Consider the following 22,058-nt stretch of genomic DNA (forward strand, 5'->3'; position numbering starts at 1 on the left):
TAATAAAGCCAAAAGACGCAACTGCTCGAAACCGAAACCGAAACCCGACGGAGGTCGGAGAAGTGGAGAGAAGAGAGTGACTGGCGGAAGTCACGTGGCTACACCCGACCGTGCGCTTTTTTTTTTTTTTTCCTCTCCGGTAGCAGACGACACGACATGCGGCGTGCGATGCGGCGTGCGGGAACTGCTTGCCGTGCGATTATTTTGCAGTTATGTTTGTTCCGCTCGTTGTTCTGTACTCCAAGATGAGTTGTTTTGTACATTGAGGAGTTCGAGATGAGTAGTGAGTGTCCGTGGTGAATTTCCATGATCGGCTCCGAAAAGAATAAACCCAAGATGTTGCGTAAAGAGCTGGCTCACATGTCCTGCATCCGAAAAAAGTGGCATTGTGCGACAGAGTTTCCGAAAGATCAACGGGATCGGGACCAATGGCTGGCTGCAATTCCTGTAGAACATTTACGGGCACCTCGGAAAGCGGACGCTACCTGATTTATATGCTCCTTGCATTTTGTGGAAAGTGATTACATTGAGCTCGCAGGTGTCAAAACGGAAATCCCATACCTTTTAATTCAGCGAAGTATCGTCCACAACATTTGTTTGGTTTTTTTTTTCTTTTGTTCGTTTCTTCAGTGATGATTGTAAAAAAAAAGAAAAAGATATGTAAACATAAGAAAATGTTTGAAAAAAAAAAATTCACGGAGGATCGAACCCGGGCCTACCGCGTGTGAATCGGACGTCTTTCCCACTGAGCTACTGGGGCATCTCGTTTCTGGTGGATCTCTTACTTTAGTAATAATTCAGCCGGTAAACTGTAAGTTGGAAAGTTTGCTGTCGATTTTTCTCTAGCAAAAGCACTCCCGGGTCGAAGTCGGGAAGCACCACGCTTTGGGGACATTCGCTCCTAGTAAAGAAATCGTACGCGTGCATATTCAACTCGAAGTAGACACGTCGTGCTTGACGTTTGCGCGAGCGCTGTCTTCAGCCACGAGAAGGGAGCGACGGCTCGGCGACGTCTTCGTGCAAATCGGCTTGGTGGCAGGGCGTGTCGTACGGGATGAATACCAATTCTTTTGATCAGTCCCAAATTTCTCTTTTAACGGTAGACAGAATTCGCCGGTACCGCGAACGACAGTTCTGAAATAGAGGTCCCACGCCCGTCGTCCGCTGCCATCGCCGTCCCCGCGAGTCCCACGATACGCGAAACGACGAACGCACAGAATGCTTCCGGTTGTCTGTGGAACTTTTTTTTTTCAATCAACGTAATTACAGCTTTTTAGAAGCCACAAAAAATGGGTTTCATATTTTTTTCTATTTTTAATATTGAGTGTGTGCCTTCAGTGACCCACGACTTTGATTAAATTTGGTGGTCGCATCGATACCTTAGAAAACGGCCCGTGACCGCGAAAAAGAGAGTGAGCGAGACTCGAACCGGCCAATTCTTGATCGGCGGTTTTCGGGCGGAAAGAAACCGAATTTCGAGGCGCAAATTCTGTTCTGGGTAGTTGAGCTCTCATATGTCACGTACAACTAAAAACCTCGGCGAGCATAAATACCCTGTCAGTGTCCCTTTAAGCAACCCAAAACGTCACGCTTGCATTCCTTAATGTCACCACTCAGACTGCGTTTTTTGGTCTAAACATATGTTCCGGCATTGTCATTCGCTGAGCTGCCTCCGTAAGTTACGCTGATTGGTTCTCCGAGTGTTGTGCGTGAAAGTAGACGCACATACTTTTTTTACAGTGTACGTTCGCTGCGCTCAACGTCAAAATATAACAGAGCATAAATTTGAGACGGCGTGTTATCATACCGGTAGCCTTACTCCCGCTGCACGAGTGGTAACTTTAGCGTACTATTGCGCTTCTCACGCGCTCAAGGTCTTTGTAAGAATTACTGATTTAATGATTTTCTATGACTCTCAGTAAGTACATAATTGGAGCCATATGTCTATTTGCACTCGTTAACGAGCTAATTAACAAATTTTACTTAACTTAGCTGACTGATTGCTACAATTAGCCCTCTATACTATGTCCCCCTGGTGGTATAAATCACCTGCACAAACCGCAGAATTGTAGCTTCCACCGCTTTTTTTAAACAACTCGCAAAGAGTAGAGAAACTGTCGAGTGGCATTGGCTACATATTGCGATAATTAGCGTCTGCGGACACCTCTTTCTGTCAGTCAAACACCATTAATAGTCCACTAACTGTGGTGGTGAACAAGAACCATAATACCAAATCAGTTTTATTGTTTCAACATCACTGCATTCCGTATCAGCATAACTTCGCGAAGGGTGAAAGCTACGGGCCCTGTCGGCCAAATACAACGGCGTAGCGCAGCACGTGATGACTATTAACATGTTTTGAGGTCAGAAAAATATAAAAAGACAGAAAAAAAAATATTGTCTTGTCCGATTCCATTTCGAGGGCACCGTAGACTTGAAGTCAAAACAAAAACAAATAAATATGATCCTTGGACCAAGAGGAAGCTCACTAAAAAGTCATTGGGTACGGAAGTAAAGAAAAATGGGGACCGCAGCCAAAAGAACGGCCCAGGGGAGGTCTTTCTTTTGGCTCGTTAACACACATGCAACGGAGTAAGACCGACTGAGGCAACATCGTTTTTTAAGCCTCTTAAGACGGCTTGGGACCTGCTCCGCAGCAGCACATCTGGTCCTACGCCGTCGCAAGAGGATTAAAAACCAGTCTTGTCTCATTCGATCGTACTCGATAGCAAGTGTGTGAACGGGCCTTTACGTGCCTCGCTTCGACACCCTGATTGGTTGGACGTAGCCACAGCTTTCATGCAGTGCCAAGTTATACTGAAAAGGACAACAGTTGAATTGAACACCTCTTACTGAAGTGCTGCAAGTAATGTAGTGATCAGGGGCGCACTCAATGGTGAAATAAATTATAGCAACGTGCACCTGCCAGCCTACGCCTTTCTTAACTGCAAACGCTTGCTAAGCTGGTTGACGAGTAACTTTAAAACCTCTTTATTCGTGGCTTTCAGCCGCCTCCAGACGCTGCATTTCCTTATTTTAGGTTGAATCGCTTTGTGGGCATTACAGCTGCAGGAGGAATTGCAATTTAGGACTGACTCTGCCGTAGCCCTGCCCTCGCTCCTCAGCACTAAACTCTCTAAATGTAATACCGAAAGACTGTAGCTTGCCAGTCTTGCTGCTGCGGTCAGTTGCCTTTTTTTCGGCGTCAAACAAGGGTTGCCAAATCACAACGACAAAACAACCTCTCGCCATACAAACATTCACTTTGCCGATTTCCATTTTTTTACAGCGGAGCTGTTGAGGGCTAGGTTCCCCAGGATCGTGTCCGTGTATGTCGCCACAAACCTACCTAGACAGCTACCCCCATCTATAAGCGACAGCGGCAAGCACACAACCAGTATGGTTTCCGCCATCGCTCGTACATGGCGGCAACCTTTCCAGCTATAATAGAAGAATGCATAGTTGGGCTCGCTGGTGGGAATTCATCGCAAGAAACAGCGCAAAAAACAGACGACGACGAAAAAGAAGCACTCAGTGTATAGAGTACAGCTCCGCTGGTCATCCTTCTTCACGAGAATGGAAAGGCTGAACTTTTTTTTTTTTTTTTTTCTTTTGCATGTTGGATATTTCCATGACAGGTATGTAAGTGCTGCGTACCCCTCGAGGGCCTTACTGACACTTCATGTCGCCCTCGGAGCAACAGGTGGCACCACTTCCCGAGGCCGTCCGCTGAGGCGCCGCAAGGAGGAGCGAACAGTTGTGAAGCAGTCGCCGGGGGACCAGGTGCTGAGGGCCCCATTCAGGACCCCTTCACGCCACCCCAGGCCCTTCCCGGCCATCTTGGGGCGATCTTCCAGCTCAATAGGAAACAGAACTAGGGTGAGGCGAAGCGTGAAACTGATGATAGCAATGTCCTTTCCCGAACATCATCTACGACGGGACACCAAAGAGAGTGATAGAGAAAGAGGGTAGAGCAGTTGCTTGCTTGCCCTCGCCTACGTTTCTTCAGTCGAGTAATTATACAGTCGACTCTATAAACCTTCTTCAGAAGGGCGCCACCACCTTAAAATGTCGTCACTTCCAGTATGGGCGAAAACATTGTTTTGGGGTTGCCACGCCAATAGAATACATTTAGGATGACAGCGTAAGCGCAAGTCATTATCGTTTTGTCTCCCCTCTTTGAGCACCGGGTGCGCTACAGTTGAGGTAATTCAGAAAGAAAATGCCTACAGAGGGGCCTCTGCAATGCAGTGATCATGGGGTTGTGCATATTGATTCTAATGGGAGCTTGAAAATAGGGCTTTTCTTTCACGTAACCCGATAGTTCCTAGGGGACATAAGTTTGCTCAGTTTCAGTGAACGAGTTGCTTAGGAATCGGTCACCATTTCGCCGCACTACTTAGAAACACTGCCCTGGGTGGTGCAAGCCACTCCCTGACTGAAAAGGTCCAACCATAGCCTGTCCCTAGCGGACCTTCCGCTGTAAAATAAGCCGGAAAGATTGGTGCCTGCACATAGGAAGCTCAAACTTCACCGAATGTGCATTGAGCAGGTCAGTTTTACCGTGTGAAACTTAGACACAGTCCATTTTGTAAAATGTGGGACAAAAAACTTGCCAAAGTCAAGGTTGGGTGCGTCCGCAGATGACCGAGTTAGCAACACTATTTACTTACGGCTGAATCTTCCGATAGGTGCGGCAGGCAGACAATAGAAAGCGTCGTCTGCACCACAGGTGGTGCCACAAGTAAATAACGTCGCTAATTCGGTCGTCTGTGTGCGTTTCCATCCTGCACCTTGGCATATCTGTGGCTCTATTTTTTTACAGGAAGAGAACTGGGTGTTTCCAGTCAGATCGTACTGTGATAATCCGGGTGGCATTTTTTTATATTCATGTAAAAAATATATAGTAAAACCATGTTTTTTGGGTGATCATTCAGCTATATGCGATTGCTGTAGCTAATTTTTTTCCAGATATATTAAATTTCGAAGCTCGAGGCGTGGAGATTGCCTAGGTTTCACTATGGCATTTTGCATAGCCGTCAACGTCACAGCGAAGCATGCACAAAGTAGTAATTTTTTATATTTAAATTATGAAAGGTTCACATGTCAACAGAATATTAAATATCACAACAAGAGATTTCTATGCAAAACAAATTCACGAAGCACGCAAAATAAACACGTTTTAGTGATACGTTTACAAAAATATCCACCGACGAACTACTTGATATAAAAAACGCAAAATATATCAAAATGACCATATTTAAAATATTTTTTCTAATATATAAAATAATGCTTAGTCATTATAGTAACTTTCCTTTTAATGCAGAAACGCAACTCATTTCCCTAAATGTGGCAAAATTGCACGTCAATATAAAAAAAAAAACTACTTTTTGTTTTCTTTAATTTCCCGTTAACCGTTTACAGGGACTTGAAATAACTCGTGATGGCAAATAATCATGTAACATATGACCTCCTTGAAGGAAAAAAAAAAATCTCTTAATTCAAATTGAGCTACAGCTTGTCTTCGTTATAGCGGCTTTGCCGCACGACATCGGCTCCCAAGACAACTTTTCTAGAAGCGACAAAAGCCCTAAAGCGGTGCCGCTCTGTCGTAGGGTGTATAAAGTTATTTTGAGCCTAGCTTACTTTATACGAGGTGAGATCAAAAAATGAAAGGCGTTTACGATTCCCTGTAACGCCGGTTAGAGCGTAGCTCTTGAGGAGGAGGATGGAAGCGTACTGAGGGATAGGGGACTCGTTGAGGTCACGTGACCTCAGGGGGGGGGGTTGTTTGACGTCAGGGGGGTTATGTGAGCTCGGGGGGTCACGTGGCCTTAGGGGGGTCACGTGGCCTCAGGGGGGTCACGTGACCTGAGGGGGTGACATGACCTCAGGGGGTCACGTGACTTTCGAGGGGTGACGTGACCTCAGGGGGGTCACGGGACCTCAGAGGGGTCACGTGGCCTAGGGGGGGGGGGGGGGGGGTCACGTGACCACGTAACGGCAGGCAGCTTCCCGGCTGCGTCGTGTGCAACCACGTTCATGTAGTTCATGCCGCCCCCTAAAATTGGTTCCAGGCCGCCTCTATGCGCTCATTCTCCCTCCAAGTCAGGGACAGTGCCAGCCTAACCCAAGCCTCCAAACTCGACGTTTCGAGGTAAGCCCACCTTTTTTTTATATTTACTTCAAAGTTGTGAAGGGTGCGAGTAACTTCGCCTTTAGGGACACTGACACCCCTGAAAAAAAATTTGTTTATGCTTTGCAAGGTGCTCGAATAATGATGTCACAAGACTACAATCAATATTTTGTTACAGTGTCACATACATGTTTAATAAAATAGAAAACAACGCAACTGCTCGAAACCGAAACTGGACTCGGGAAGAAGAAACACAGAGGAGGAGAAAGTTACCGCAAGACACGTTTTCTGTGCTGCATTCTTTTTCTTCGGTCAAAGTATTTGCAGATTTTAGTAGCCACAAGAAATGGGTATCATATTTTTGTCTGTTTTTAGTATTCAGTGTGTGCCTTCGATGACCCACGACTTTGATACTCTTAGGTGGTTGAGCCGAAACTATAAGAAACGGCATGTGACCACGGAAAAGAGAGTGATCGCGACTCAAACGGTCCAGATCTCGATCGGTGGTTTTCGGGCGGAAAGAAAACGAATTTTGAGCCGCAAACTGTGCTCTGGGTAGTTGGGCCCTGCTATGTCATGTACAAATAAAAACCTTGATTAACATAAATACCGTGTCATTGTCCCTTTAAAGAATGTCTTCGCTTCGTTGTTGTTTACAATAAAACAATGCAGTTGTCCATAGTTCCACCCAAGCATTTTTTCAAACGCGGCATCACATTTTTGACTTTAGAGTTCTGAAATCCGCTAACTCTAACCGTCAACTTGAGCTGGAATCAACGTCAGAGTCATTACTACGGTGTTGATGCAACGAACACTGAGCTGCGGCTATTGGCATATTGGTACATTTCCTTTCTTTTTACTTTTTCTGATAAAGCTTACAGGGGAAACCAAATTTTGCCAGCTGCATGGAGGATCATATGACTCTACGACATGGTTAGCTATATGCGTCGTGGAATCAAAGAACATTGTTTCTCAACAGAGCAAATGTTTCGTTTTCCGATCAAGGTTGCAAGAAGCATATTTTACTTTTTTGTTACACAGGTGATATAGGGCCTTTCATTTCTGCTTTTCAATGGGAAGTCGTCCATTATTCCGGAATGTTTAGAATTGAGTAGAGTTCCTCTTTAATCTTCACGAATTTATAAAATTGGAAAATACAGCCGCAAAACGTTATGTAGATGTGAATTGGTCATGCTTTTAAATTTGCAAAAAATTCGATGGGCTCGATGGACATTTATTTTGTGTTTTGGGATCGTGACCAACCACAAACGTTTCTTTCGTTCCCGGCAAAGCATTCTGCCGCAGATACAGCTGGCAAATTTGTGAAACAATATAGTACCCCCGAACAGTACCATCATGCTATACCTAATTTTGGGCGTCAAGAGAATGTTGCAACTCTTTCTCAATAAAACATATCTACACTCTGTTGTAGCATAAGATCCACAGTAGAAGCTCTGCCTCCAGCGCGAGCTTTTTGCCTTCAATAAAATTATGATGCAGGTGCTGCCAACGCATGACAGGAGGCAACTAGCTGATGCTTGCTGGAAGCATAGTTTCTCCTGGTGATACTATGTAGCAAAAGACTGTAGGGCATCTTTGTTTTACACGTGTGTAAAATGGTCAATGGTGAAATCAATATTGCGATGCCGTCGAAAGCAGTGCAGTGAAGGCCTTGCCCATTGAAATATAGATACAGATACCAATATCTGACTTTGCTGCTTTTTTCTTGCGGTGCATTTACAGAGGGAGAAATCGGCGCCGCTCCCCCTCCTGCACCAGGGCTGTTGTCGATGGGCCCAAAACCTCTGGTCAGTCGCCGTCTTTCGGTTCCACTTAAGAAAACTCGTTCACCATGTTTGTCGGAGTCAGACTCTACCTCAAAAACCCTTCACATTCTCAAATGCTACTGCCTTAATTTCTATCCACATATTGTTGTTTGTAAAAGTAAATTGGATAAAGTGCAGATGGTGTTATGCTATTCATTTCAGAACTCTGAGGTTTTTCTGTAGGTGAAGACCGCACTGTATATTTATTTGACTAACACGAGTGACTAACACGCATCAACGGGAGCATGGAACTGTTGTGCTTAAAATGCTAGGATAGGTCATTGTTACGAGTTTAGGTATAATTATCAGCTCTCCTTTCATCAATAACGATTGGCCCTTTGTTTGCTGTATGAGAAAGGGGACGCGAGGGGCTCGTTTGCAAACATACCGCTTTAAATTATATTTTAAACTAGGCTGTATATGCCTCCAGGCACAGCTGGTTTTAGCTTCTCATTTAACTTTTCAAAAAGAAATTCGATTTTTTTTAGATGCAAGAGCACACTTGAAATATACGTAGCCATAGTGTGTTTGAGGTTTGATTTTGGTAGCAGTGTGCTGTGGTTCAAAATTTCTATAAACTTTTTTAATGAGGCAGATTTGTTAACAATGAGATGAGACAACACCAACTTCACTTTGCAGTTCATAAGGCTAAGAAATAGCATTGATAAAAAGAATGAACACAGAAAAAAATGGGTCAAGCATGACAATCTCTACAACAGCTAATTAATTTTTAATAAACGTTTATACCCCTAAATTTCTTGCATCTTAGAAGCATAGATTTAGGTACATATGCAAGTTAGAAGTAGAAGTGTAACTTTAGTACAGAACCATTTTAAAATAAATTTGGGACGAAGCCGGTATGTATCCTCTTTCGTAGTTTCCACATCTTGCTTTCTAATTTGTGGACTTAAATACTAGTGAATTGGTAGTTTGAGGACGCGAGGGGTTCGTTTGCAAACAGACTGTTTTAAATTATATTCTATACTAGGCTCGTGTTAGCACGAGCCTAGTTACCACGAGGCTGAAAGTGCCTCCTCAGGTTTCCATCCCGGCTAATATCTCAACAGTTTTATTATATAACTTTGCATATACAGATATTTTGTACTGTTATTGTTTCTGTATTAATTAGGAGCCAGAAGCATCAAACTTGTGCAATGTAAATTTATGTGGCAATGTGCCAAGTACATTTATGTGATTGAAACGCTGCTACTTGTACGGCCAGCAGACATTCTCAAGCAGTCTGCGACAGCTTTTCGTCTGGGGGCCCCCAACACTGTGTGTGAAAAGTAAAACTGAATTGAATTGAATTGAATCTGTGCGAGGGTTCAGATGCATCCAATGTGCTTGTGTTGAGTGATCCTGGGAAAAGTAAGCATGTCCGCTTTTTCCACTATCTGTGCCACTTTTTACTCTACAACATCAGGGTAGCACACACCCTGAGGTGGCCAAGACGCTCTGTTTTGCACGGAGCCGGCGCACTACTGGAAATGCTACAAATGCTTAACGCGCATTCGGTGAATGCCGCTTAGGTTTTTCCGTTGTGGTTAGAAGCCAACGTGCCTTCTCATAAAGCCGTCCTTTAGTAAAGAACCGCACCGTAAAACGTTGACCATGAATTATTTTTCACATGGTTCAATCTTTGTGTGCAATTCTGTTATTGCTCCCATCATGTGTGTTTGCTCGTTGGTCTTCTCCTTTCATGTGGAAGGAGTACAATTGTTGTCAACGAGAATGTGAACATGCAATCGCCGACTGCTTCACACTAAAAGCACAGGTCGGCATTTCAGGAACCACTCACTCACCACCACATCACCAAAATCTCAAGCCCATCAAAGTCATTCGCAATCACATCCGAAGTATGCCATTCAAAAGGCACGGCCTTTCACATCACAGAGTTCAACCGTGAAAAACTCTCAAAGCCAATCACACAACACGATCCTGCAGAGTCACCCCCCTCACGGCTACTCACACTCATGAGGAGGTCCCACTCATGGCCACTCACTCACATCACGGCCCGTCAGGATCGCCTCCATCACGGCTACTAACATTCATGATGAGGTCACACTCACGGTCACTCAGGCTCATGATGAGGTTACACTCAACGTCTGTCCCACACATCCCGGCCACTCAAAAACTCGTCCTCATCCCGGCCACTCAGACTCATGATGAGGTCACACACACGGTCACTCAGGCTCATGATGAGGTCACACTCAACGTCTCTCCCACACATCCCCCCGCAAGAGGAACCTGTGAAAGCAGGTGTTTGGTGAGCGGCGTCACCACGCACCCCGAGCCATGCGGGTTCGCCCGCCCACGTCTGGCTGTGCGTGGCTTTCCCGGGGAAAAGGACATCCTGGTGGTTGAGCCAAGCCTGGGGTACGTTTAGACCCTTCGGAGCCCCCCGGGTAAGGCAATACACCAACTCGGCCCCCGCTTCCCGTAGACGGGTGTCCTAGCTTAACCCGACCAGGATGATTCAGTCAGTCGCCACTTCTACTATCCCCTCCCTTCTTTTACCTTTGTCTTCTCCTTCTTTTCACTCTCTAACCTTGGGTGGCGACAGACTCCTTGTCCAAAACCATACTTGGTTATAGTACCTGGGCAGGGCTAATAGTGTAACAGTTCCAACAAAGCCCTTTTTTGTTATGGTTCGTTAACTATTCCCTCGTTAGGCTCCGTGGTGGGCGGCACACCACAGGTTCTGAACACTTTCCGCCTCTTATGGCTCCCTCTCTCTCTAAACCCGGTTCCAGGCAGGCATCCAAACGGCCCTGTCCGGAACAAGTCATTGCCAAAGCACCAGAAACAGAACACTTCGTAAAATTTTTTTTTTGTAGTTCACTCTGAAGGACAATCAACGCCCTGCCTCCAAGCTGTCTCCGTTCATAGTTGCCAAAGTTTTTGAGCACTTGATCGGACATTCCTACCAAGCAAAAAAACTGCATTCTGGGGACTTTCTTATTGAGGTCACCTCACAAGCGCAAAGTGTGGCCACTCAGAAGAGGAAAAGCATCGTCTAGACCTCAGTCATGGTAACACCGCACAGGACGTTGAACACTCTGCGTGGTGTCATCTCTGAAGAAGACCTCCTAGATGTAAGTGAGAATGAGATCTTTGAAGGCCTACAAAACTCGGGTGTCACTGCAGTAAAGCGTATTATACTTCGCCGCGAGGGTCAGGAGATCCCCTCAAGACATCTTATTGTTTCTTTTGAACGGTATAGTCTTCCAGCGACAGCAAAGGCAGGCTATCTGAACTGCCGTGTTCGCCCTTGTGTGCCGAATTCCCAAAGGTGTTTCAGGTGCCAACGTTTTGGGAATGGGTCTAGGAGCTGCCGTGGAAGAGAGATCTGCGCCAAGTGTGGCAGCAAAGAACATGTCGCAGCCGTCTGTGAAAACACTGTGTGCTGCTCCAACTGCAAAGGCACCCATGCAGCGTACTCCCGTGTCTATCCCCTGTGGAAGCAGGAGAAGGAGATCCTGTGTTTAAAGGCTAAAAAGAACATCCCATACCTTGAGGCCAAGAAACGCTGGTCATTCCTTGCACAAGGCTCGTATGCCGACGGGGCGCGCCGGGGTCCTGCGCCGGGGTCCTGCGCCACGTATGGTGTCGAGGGCCACCCAGGTCTTGCTCGAAGACCTGGCTGCCGCCCTCAGGACCCCAAAGCCTATCCATGGGCAGCAGGCTCCCTCTCTTCGCGGAGAGGGTTCGCGGGCAGCTCCCACATCCCAAGACAGGCCAGCGCCTGCTGCGCCTGTACAGTCTGCGCGGTCTCCTACCAGGGAGAAAAAGCGAGGCCCTCGGCTTCACTCCCTGGAGAGATCGCCTGCAACCAAGGAGCTGCATGGGCCTCATGCAGCTTCTGTAACACGGAAGGAGGTGGAGCAGATGGACGGGGTTGAATCCCTCCCAAGTACATCTGCCACCCTCCCGTCAGGTTCTGGTCGTGGCCGCTGGTTAGGATCTCACATCTCCGACCCTCCCAAGCCGGCACGCAAGCCTACTTCCGGAGGTCAGGAGAGCGGTGCTCCTGCCCTATCCACCTTCCCTTCTACCCCTGAGTCTTACCAGGAGGAGATGGAGTGGCAGATTCCGAAAACCAACCAAAAAACTAAAAAACCTGTGATCCCTCCGAAGTGATGACATTTCTTTCACTCTTCACCCGTGTGCTCATAATTTCATATCTTAATAATGGTTTCAGTGCTAATGCAGTGGAACTGTCGAGGGTTCCTAAGCAACCTGGATGATGTGGAGTTTTTGCTGGAGGAACACAAGCCACGTGTGCTTTGCTTGCAAGAGACTCATTTAAACCCCAGCCATATCAACTTCCTCAGACGGTACCAGGTATTCCGGAAGGATCGTCCGTGCTCTTTCACTTCTTCTAGAGGAGTTGCGGGGGTTCTCCCGAGAGAAGTGCCCTATGTACAGGTCCCACTGTCTACCTCACTGGAAGCAGTGGCTGTACGGTTCATGCTTCACAAAGATCTGACAGTGTGCTCTTTGTATCTACCCCATCTATTACTTTGAAATCCTCAGATTTTAATTCGTTTTTAGACCAGCTTCCTGAGCCATTCCTTTTGATGGGCGATTTTAATTGTCACAACCCTCTATGGGGGAGTACACGCGTACGTCGTGACATCCGAAAAAAAATGATTGAGCCTGTCTTATTCTCGCGAACGCTTTGTCTCTTTAACACTGGTGAGCCTACCTTTTTTAGCTGTCAACACCTTTCTTCACTATGCCTTGATCTCTCTACTGGGACTGCCACAGTTTTTCCTAGCTTTTCATGGCACGTGCATCCTAACCCATATGGTAGCGACCATTTCCCCAATATTTTAAAGTGCACTGCTCCTTCATCCTCTCTCATGACACGTTCGCCACGCTGGAAAGTAGACCAGGAAAACTGGGCCATGTTTGAAAGTTCATCTGAGATTAATCCTGAAACTTTAGCTGTCTTGGATGTGAATGATGCTTGCAAATGCCTTACTGCCTCTGTAATTGAGGCAGCTCGTAAAGCTATTCCACAGTCTTCTACACGCCTTCCTCTTAAGCTGAAACCTTGGTGGAATAAGGAGTGCAGTGAGACTTGAAAGAAACAAAATTGTTTATGTTCAAAATTTTCAGTTCACCCCGCCAAACATATCAAGCCTTCGCCCGAGCCCTTGAAGAGGCTCGGGCGAAGGCTTGATATGTTCATCGTCAATCGAAAAATACAACATGGAAGAAATACACCTCATCCGTTAATAGTCAGACCAGTGTAAAAGTTGTCTGGGAAAAAGTGCATAAGATTAGTGGGGATTATCGAGCCTTCTCCATACCGCTTTTCGTTCGGCCAGGTGGTGTACTGCCTAGCCTTGAGCAGCAGGCCAATATTCTAGGGGAGCACTTTGCATCTGTCTCAGGTTCATCGCATTACTCGGCAGCATTTTAAAGCATAAAAGTGCTGTAAAGAAGAAGATAATAAATTGTTCTGGAGGACTACGAGAACCATATAATAGACCATTTACTTATCAAGAGTTACAGGCAGCGTTAAATAAAAGTAAAAGTACGTCCCCGGGACCCGATCGGATTCACTACTTTATGCTCAAGCATTTGCATTCCAATACCCTGCAGGCGATTTTAAACTTTTTAACCAGATCTGGAGAGAGGGTGTCTTCCCAGATTCTTGGAAAAGAGCTGAGGTTTTCCCACTCCTCAAGCAAGGAAAAGATCCATCATTACCCTCAAGTTATCGGCCCATAGCCCTCACCAGTTCCTTGGGGAAAACCTTTGAACGGATGGTAAACTCAAGATTGGTCCATTTTCTAGAGGAAAATAACTTCCTCGACAAGTTTCAGTGCGGTTTCCGTGCCCACAGATCAACGGTGGACCACCTAGTCCGTCTTGTGACAACTATTCGTGAGGCTTTTGTTAATATACAGCATTGTGTTTCCGTCTTTTTTTATATAAAGAAGGCTTACGACACAACATGGAGGTATGGAATCTTGAACGATCTTGTCTTGCATGGAATTCGTGGCCAAATGCTCTCACTCATCAAAAGTTTCTTGGAAGACAGATACTTTCATGCCAAGCTCAGTACAACCTTCTCTCGTAGTTTTGTCCAAGAGAATGGAGTTCCACAAGGTGGTGTCCTGAGCGTAACACTGTTTTAAATAAAAATGAACTCTATAGCAAGGTCTATCCCACAGTCACTTTCCTACTCTCTATACGTGGATGACTTGCAGATTTCTTGCTGTTCGTGTAACATTTTAGACTTTGAGAGGCAACTTCAGCTGGTTATTAATAGTCTGATGAGGTGGGCTGATGCCAATGGGTTTAGTTTTTCAACAGAGAAGTCAGTATGTGTCGACTTTTCATTACGTAGGGGCGTGATCCTAGAGCCTAGTCTGACCTTAAGGGGTCAGGGAAATCCTGTTCCTAATGAACACAAATTCCTAGGAGTGACATTTGACAAAAAGTTTAATTTCCGTAGTCATATACTTAACCTGAAACAGAAGTACTCAAGGTCAATGAACCTCCTAAGGTGCTTTCACACGAGTAGCGATCGGGAATGCCACCTGCGTCTCTACCGCTGCTTGGTTCGTTCAAAATTAGATCATGGATACGTGGTGTATGGATCAGCACGCCAATCTACACTTCAGGTGTTGGACCCGATCCACCATCAAGGCCTGAGGCTTTCCACTGGTGCTTTTCGGACGTCCCCTATACCTAGGCTGTATGCTGAGTGTAATGAATATTCAGTGGAAAAGAGACGATTTTATTTAGGGTTCCAGTATGTATTAAGAATTCGCTCTATCCCTTCTCATCCAATCCAAGGAGCAATCCAGGATTCTCGCTACGAAACCACATTCCAGAATAAGCCATCTGTCGTACTTCCTTTTACGCAGAGAATTAAAGCATATTCACAGACGTACAACCTTGACAGTTACAGCGTACTTGCTCAACTCCCACCTGCAGTAGCTCCTTGGGAGCGTATAGCACCCATAATCAATTTTACACTGATTAAATATAATAAGCGGCAAACACCTGTTGCTGCCCTGCAGCAGGAGTTTTCCCAGGTTGCTTATACGTACAGCAACTGTAGGAGCTTCTTCCCAGATGGTACTAAGAGTGACTCTGGTGTTTTAATTGGTTGTGCTGTTATAAGCGAGACATGGAAGGTGTTAAATGTCTTGATGCCAGAGCCTCAATCTTTACTGCAGAATTATATGCTTTAATTTTGGCTTTTGAATTTCATTACAGAAAACTCTATCCTGTATTCTGTTATCTACTCTGACTCTCTCAGGGCATTAAAGGCGCTTGCTTCTTTGGAAGTACCAAATAATAACTTCCTTACTAGGCGCCGGAACATTGTACACACTGCAGCAAAATCACACCTGCACAACAATTTCTGTTGGGTGCCTAGTCATGTCGGTATTCAGGGAAATGAGGATGCTGACAGAGCTGCCAGTACGTGCATTGAGAGGCAAGTGGATATCAAGGACATTCCATACACTGATTACAAACACAGTCTTAAAAGAGCAATCCAGAAAAACTGACAGCCAGAATGGGACACGGAAATACACAACAAGCTTCATTGCGTAAAACCTACCCTGCGGGAATGGGCAAGTTGCCGACACAGGGAGCGTTTCTTTGAGGTTGTGCTCTCTCGTCTGAGATTGGGACACACCCATCTCACGCATGGGTACCTCATGCGGGCAGAGGCAGCTCCGAAATATGAACACTGTAACGAGTCGTTGAGTGTCTTTCATATTCTTATCGCATGTCCTAAGTACCGTCACGAACGCAGCACTTTTTTTCTCTACCTTTTTCCGCAATCACGTCCCGTTTCACCCGGCATTATTATTGGGTGACGAACCGCTTGTGCCGCACCATCAAGTTTTTAAGTTTTTAGATAGCATTGGCATCCTAAATCGGCTATTAATTTTAGTTTGTTTTCATTTCTATTACGTTTGCCTCAAGATTAGCGGTGGCAGAGAGCCGGCGATATTGTATCGTCAGCAGATTCTCCCAAACTTCCTAGTGTGAATGAAATTCTTCTAGAGTGTCTCTGGTTAGCGGAGCATCGGTTCAAAATTTCTAAAGGCCTTAATAGGCCTGTATCTTGTAAAGTTTGTAAACATTCATTCCCCATATTTTTAATGGAACTACCTACTAGAGGTCTTTTCGGTATTGCCCTGTGTCTGGTACACTGTGGCCTTAGTTGCCGCTGTGCCATTAAACACCTAATTTTCTTCTTCTCCCACACATCCCGGCCAATCAAACACTCGTCCTCATCACGGCCACTAAGACTCTTGATGAGGTCACCACTCAAATCATTGCGACTCAGCCGGTCACCATCATAATTTCGCATCACCACACTGCGGTGCTTCACGGCTTCGAGCGGAGCCAACCAAGCGGGCCGGCGCCTGCGGCTCTTTTTAGTGCGATCGCATTCTTTAGCTGCTTCACCAAGTTTTCATCGCATGTATGCGGACGTCGTCTTAGAGGTCATCCTAGACGTCGTCTTTGACGTTGTTCTCTAGGACGACGTTAAAGCAGCGTGCACCTGCCAGCCTCAGCCTTTCTTAAATGTAAACGCTTGCGAATCTGCTTCACGAGTGACTTTAAAACACATTTATTCGTGGCTTTCAGCCTGCTGACGCCCCGATTTGTCATTTTAGGTTGCATTGCTTTGTGGACACTACAGCTGCAAGGGGAATTTCAATTTAGGACTTTCGTTGCAGTAGGCCACCGCCTTCGCTCCTCCAGACTAAACTCTCGAAATATAATCTCAAATGGCTGCAGGATGGCAGTCTTGCTACTACCGCGGCCAAGTTGCCTTTCTTTACAGTCGAACCAGGGCTGCTAAGTGACAAGGACAGAACAACCTTTTGCCGTATAAACATTCACAATGCTAATTTGCGTTTTTTTTTTTCTTCCTCTATCTATTGGATGTTTTTAAAGACGGGGTGTGCAAGTGTTGCGTGCCCCTGGAGAACCACCCTGACCCTCCGTGTCCCCTCGGAGCAACAGGTTGCACCACCTCCCGAGGTCGTCCGTCGCAGCGCCAAAAGGAGTCGCTGGGGGACCAGGTGCTGAGGGCCCCCTTCAGGACCCCTTCACGCCACCCCAGCCCCTTCCCGGCCATCTTGGGGCATTCTTCCAGCTCAGTAGGCAACAGAACTACGGTGAGGCGAAGCGTGAAACTGATGATAGCAATGTCCTTGCCCGAACATCATCCACGACTGTACACTGAAGAGAGTGAGAGAGAAGGAGGGTAGAGCAGCTGCTTGCTTTCCCTCGCCCCCGTTTCTTCAGTCGCATATTTATATAGTCGGCTCTATAGACCTTTTTCAGAAGGGCGCCGCCATCTTGAAATGTTGTCACTTCTAGTTTGGGCGAAAACATTGTTTTGGGGTTGCCACACCAATAGAATACATATAGGATGACAGCGTAAGCGCAAGCCATTATCGTTTTGTCTCCCCTCTTTGAGCACGGTGCGCTACAGTTGAGGTAATTCAGAAAGAAAATGCCTACAGAGCGGCCTCTGCAATGCAGTGATCATGGGGTTGTGTATATTGATTCTAATGGGAGCTTGAAAATAGGGCCTTTGTTTCACGCAACCCGATAGTTCTCAATGAAAATGCGTTTCTTCAGTTTCAGTAAACGAGTTGCTTAGGAATCGGTCACGATTTCGCCGCACTACTTAGAAACACTGCCTGGGTGGTCCGAGCCACGCCCTGATTGAAAAGGTCCAACCATAGCCTGTCCCCAGCGGACCTTCCGCTGTAAAATGAGCCAGAAAGATTGGCGCCCGCACATAGGAAGCTCAAACTTTCACCGAATGTGCATTGAGCAAGTCTAGTTTACCGTGTGAAATTTAAAGGCGCTGTTCGTTCGGTAAAACATGGGACAAAAAACTTGCCAAAGTCAAGGTTGGGTGCGTCCGCAGACGACCGAGTTAAGGGGTATCCACACGAAGGAGAACTCCGCGGACGGATGTCGTGACGTCAACAACCCGGGAAACTCCATCCCCGGCTCCGCCGCGTGCACCGGCAGAGCTTTCGTGCTGTCAGCACGAAGCCTCCGCGCCTCCGCCACGGAGGAGAACGGCGGCGCGAAGCGTCAAAAAGGGATGACGTATGTCTCACGTGATGCGCGCTCCGCGGAGGAAAGTGGCGGATTTCTCCTTCGTGTGGATACCCCTTTAGCAACACTATTTACTTACGGCTGAATCTTCCGATAGGTGCGGCAGGCAGACAATAGAGTTCGTCGTCTGCACCACAGATGGTGCCACGAGTAAATAAAGTCGCTAATTCGGTCGTCTGTGTACGTTTCCCTCCTTGACCCTGGCATGTCTGTTGCTCTAATTTTTTACAGAAGAAAACTGGGTGTTTCCAGTCAGATCGTACAGTGATAATCCTGGTCGCATTTTTTTTATATTTATGTAAAAAATAAATAGTAAAGCCATGCTTTTCGGGGGATCATTTAGCTATATGCGTTTGCCTAGCTAAATTTCTTCCCGCGAATTTCAAATCTGGAAGCGTGGAGATTGCCTAGGTTTCGGTATGGCATTTTGCATAGCCGTCAAGGTCACAGGGAAGCATGCACGAAGTGGTATTTTTTTCTATTTATTATGAAAGGTTCACATGTGAACAAAATATTAAAGATCAAAATCAGAAAATTCTATGCAAAACAAATTCACGAAGCATGAGCAAATAAACACGTTTTAGAGAAAAGTTTACAAATTATTCAGCGAAAACCTACTTGATATAAAAAAACGCAAAATATATCAAAATGATCATATTTAAAATATTTTTTCTAATACACAAAAATATGCTTAGTCATTGTAGTAACTTTCCTATTAATGCAGAAACGCAACTCATTTCCCTAAATGAGGCAAAATTGCACGTCAATATTAAAAAAAAAAAAAACTACTTTTTGTTTTCTTTAATTTCCCGTTAACCGTTTACAGGGACTTGAAATAACTTGTGATGGCAAATAATTATGGACCATATGACCTCCTTAAAGGAAAAAAATCCCTTAATTCAAACTAAGCTACAGCTTGTCTTCGTTATAGGGGCTTTGCCGCACGACAGGCTCCCAAGACAAATTTTCTAGAAGCGACAAGGCTCTAAAGCGGTGCTGCTCTATCGTAGGGTGTATAAAGTTATTTTGACCCTAGTTTAGCTTTATACGAGGTGAGATCAAAAAATGAAAGGCGTTTACAATTCCCTGTAACGCCGGTTAAAGCGCAGCTCTTGAGGAGGAGGATGGAAGCGTACTGAGGGATAGGCGACTCGTTGAGGTCACGTGTCCTTAGGGGGGGTTGTTTGACGCCAAGGGGGTTACGTGACCTCGGAGAGTCACATGACCTTAAGGGGTCACGTGACCTCAGGGGGTCACGTGGCCTCAGGGGGGTCACGTAACCTCAGGAGTCACGTGACCTGAGGGGGGTGACGTGCCTGAGGGGGTCACGTGACATCGGGGGGAGTCACGTGATCTCGGGGGGTCATGTGACCTCAGGAGGTCACGTGACTTTAGAGGGGTTACGTGACCTCAGGAGGGTCACGTAGACTCAGGGGGGTACGTGACCTCAGAGGGGTCACGTGGCCTCAGAGGGGTCACGTGACCACGTAACCTCAGGGGGTCACGTGACCTCGGGGGGGATCACGTGACTTTGGGGGGGGTCATGTGACCTCGCGGTTGCGCCGACGGCGACGCCGCTTTAGCCGGAAACGGGCCCCTAAGAGATGCGCTCTAAAAGTTCCGAGACTGGTTATATAGCGCAAAAAAAGAGACGAAGAGCGGTAGGGCGACGTTATCCGACCTCTCCTTGACTGCAGTGACGTTCTGCCATTATTGAAGCGCGAGTGCCACTCAAAACACGTCGCACACCTTCCTGCCTCTTAACATAACTCTTTTAAATCGTTTGTGTGGTCTATGTTTTGGGTTTGCCGAGTTTGACGTAAAATTGATGTTCACTCTCGCATTGGTTTCCAGTCTTAGAGAAATCGCCAATACGATCATGCATGTGGCCAAACAAGCTGGTGTAACGCAGCTCCAAATGTTCAATGTCCCTGCCTCGACTGCTACGCGCGCATCACTGTGCTGCCCTCTCTTTTTACGCCACAAAATCAGACTGGGAACGTCTTGGTCATATCATGTATTAGAGCTTCCTTGCGTTGACTCCGAAGAACCCCCCCTCCCCCCGCTCTTTCCCCATTTCCGCCTACCCCGGGTGATTCGCTCAGGAAGGACTGTCGCCGGACGCCACTGCTGCCGCCGGTTGAGAACTGTATGCAAAGCACATTACCGCGAAACCCAAAGCTGTCACACGAGGAAGGTCTATCACTGCGAAAACAAGGCGAGGGAAGTAGCATCTGAAGAGTATATATCTTTGTGTTCAACACTGTGTGATGGGAAACAATCTAGCTTATGTTTTCTAAGTGTCCATGCTACGTACAATAGAATACAGACAGAAGTTGGTAACCACAAGGGTTTCGATGGTGGGTGTTTCCATGTGATTTGATACAATGATGGTCTGGGTCATATTTGGCATATTTCTGTAAAATATATACTGTATGAAAGTCGTGTCCTGGGGAGAAGCACTCAGTTAGATGAAGGATATGTTTTACGAAACGCGGGCCAAATCGTTCCTGTGAAAAGTATGCATCGCGCAGGAAAATGGTTGAAATATTATTGGTTCCTGCCGAAGGGCAAATTAGAAAAGAAATCTTTGTTTGATATAATTAAGTTAATAATTATTTTGGTAATAACTTTATAAATAATGAATTTAAAAGCATAATTTCAAACAGAAGTATGGTGGGCATAACCGTAAACTACTAAATATACCCCCATTATAGGGAGTATTCACTGGCGACCATACCCGTGTGCGCTGCTGCTGAGCGCGTGCTGACGGCGAGCTTCCGCAGTCCTTTTGAAGCGTGCATTTAGCACCATCAAAGTTGCCGGTCTTAGCAGGCTATTAATGTGAGCTCGTTCTGAGCGTGCGCCCTAAACACCACCCTCAAATATGGCGTCCAGTGAATACCTTCTATATGGATATAAGGTATGCACAGCCTTTTGAGGCGCTACGAAGGAAACCTCCATTTGGACGTGTTTCGAAAACGAGGAAAAAAAGGGGGGGGGGGGGGGGGTCTTAGGAGGCAACGCGATGAAACACTAATATAAAGCTAAACAGAGGACAGAATAACTTTCCACACCCTACGATAAAGCAGCACCGCTGTGCAACCTTTGTCGCCTCGAAGAAAAGGCTTGAGGGACACCGAAATACTTCTAATGAGTCGTGAATGTGAGACTATGCATGTCGTTTTTCCGCTCCCTTAGTTCGTCTGCGGCATACTGGAATGGACGGCCACGTTTCGCTACTGCCGAGGTCGGGGCGGACGGCCGAGCGCGCGCTCTCCCCGCCGCGCTGAGCTGGGCCGTCGAACTGCTCCATGCTGTTCGACGGCCGAACTGCTCCGCAAGGCAAACTTAGAAGTAATTCGTTACTTTTTGAAGCAATTTTGGAATTGCCAAGCAACTTTTTTCGGAAGTAATTTATTTTGTAATTTCGTTACAAATATTAGTATCGGATCACTTTATTATTCGTTACTTTTTTTTTTAAATATGAGCATAATACAGTAACTGGAGCAATACGAGCAGAACATTCAACAGCATAAAGAGAGCAAGTTCAACAAAATAGAAAACATCACAAAAAAGAAAATAGCCGAAAAAAAATTTTTTTTTTTTTTATTATCAGTATAGAACTATTAGAAAGACGGGCAAGGCATGTAGAAATATACGAAAGACAAATACAAATATCAAGTAAGACGACGCCGAGTAGGGTCTCCGTCGCCTTCCATCGTGTTTTTCTTCTTCTCCCGGGCAGGATAAAGCTCTTCGTGTTTATTTGTTCTTGTCTTTGACACCGTTTCACCCTTTTCCAATTATTCGACGTCTCCCGCCACCTGCACAGACATCAAACACGGGTCCATAACCCCACGATTCGCGGGTTCATAACTCGCGTAACGGACTATGTAGCCTCGCGCGAGGGGGTCAAATTCTCCTTGTCTTTATGTATGCTGCTGTATTCTAGCACGCTCTTG

The sequence above is a fragment of the Ixodes scapularis genome, unplaced genomic scaffold, assembly GCF_016920785.2.
Source record: "Ixodes scapularis isolate PalLabHiFi unplaced genomic scaffold, ASM1692078v2 PGA_scaffold9__187_contigs__length_104089568, whole genome shotgun sequence".
NCBI lineage: Eukaryota > Metazoa > Arthropoda > Arachnida > Ixodida > Ixodidae > Ixodes > Ixodes scapularis.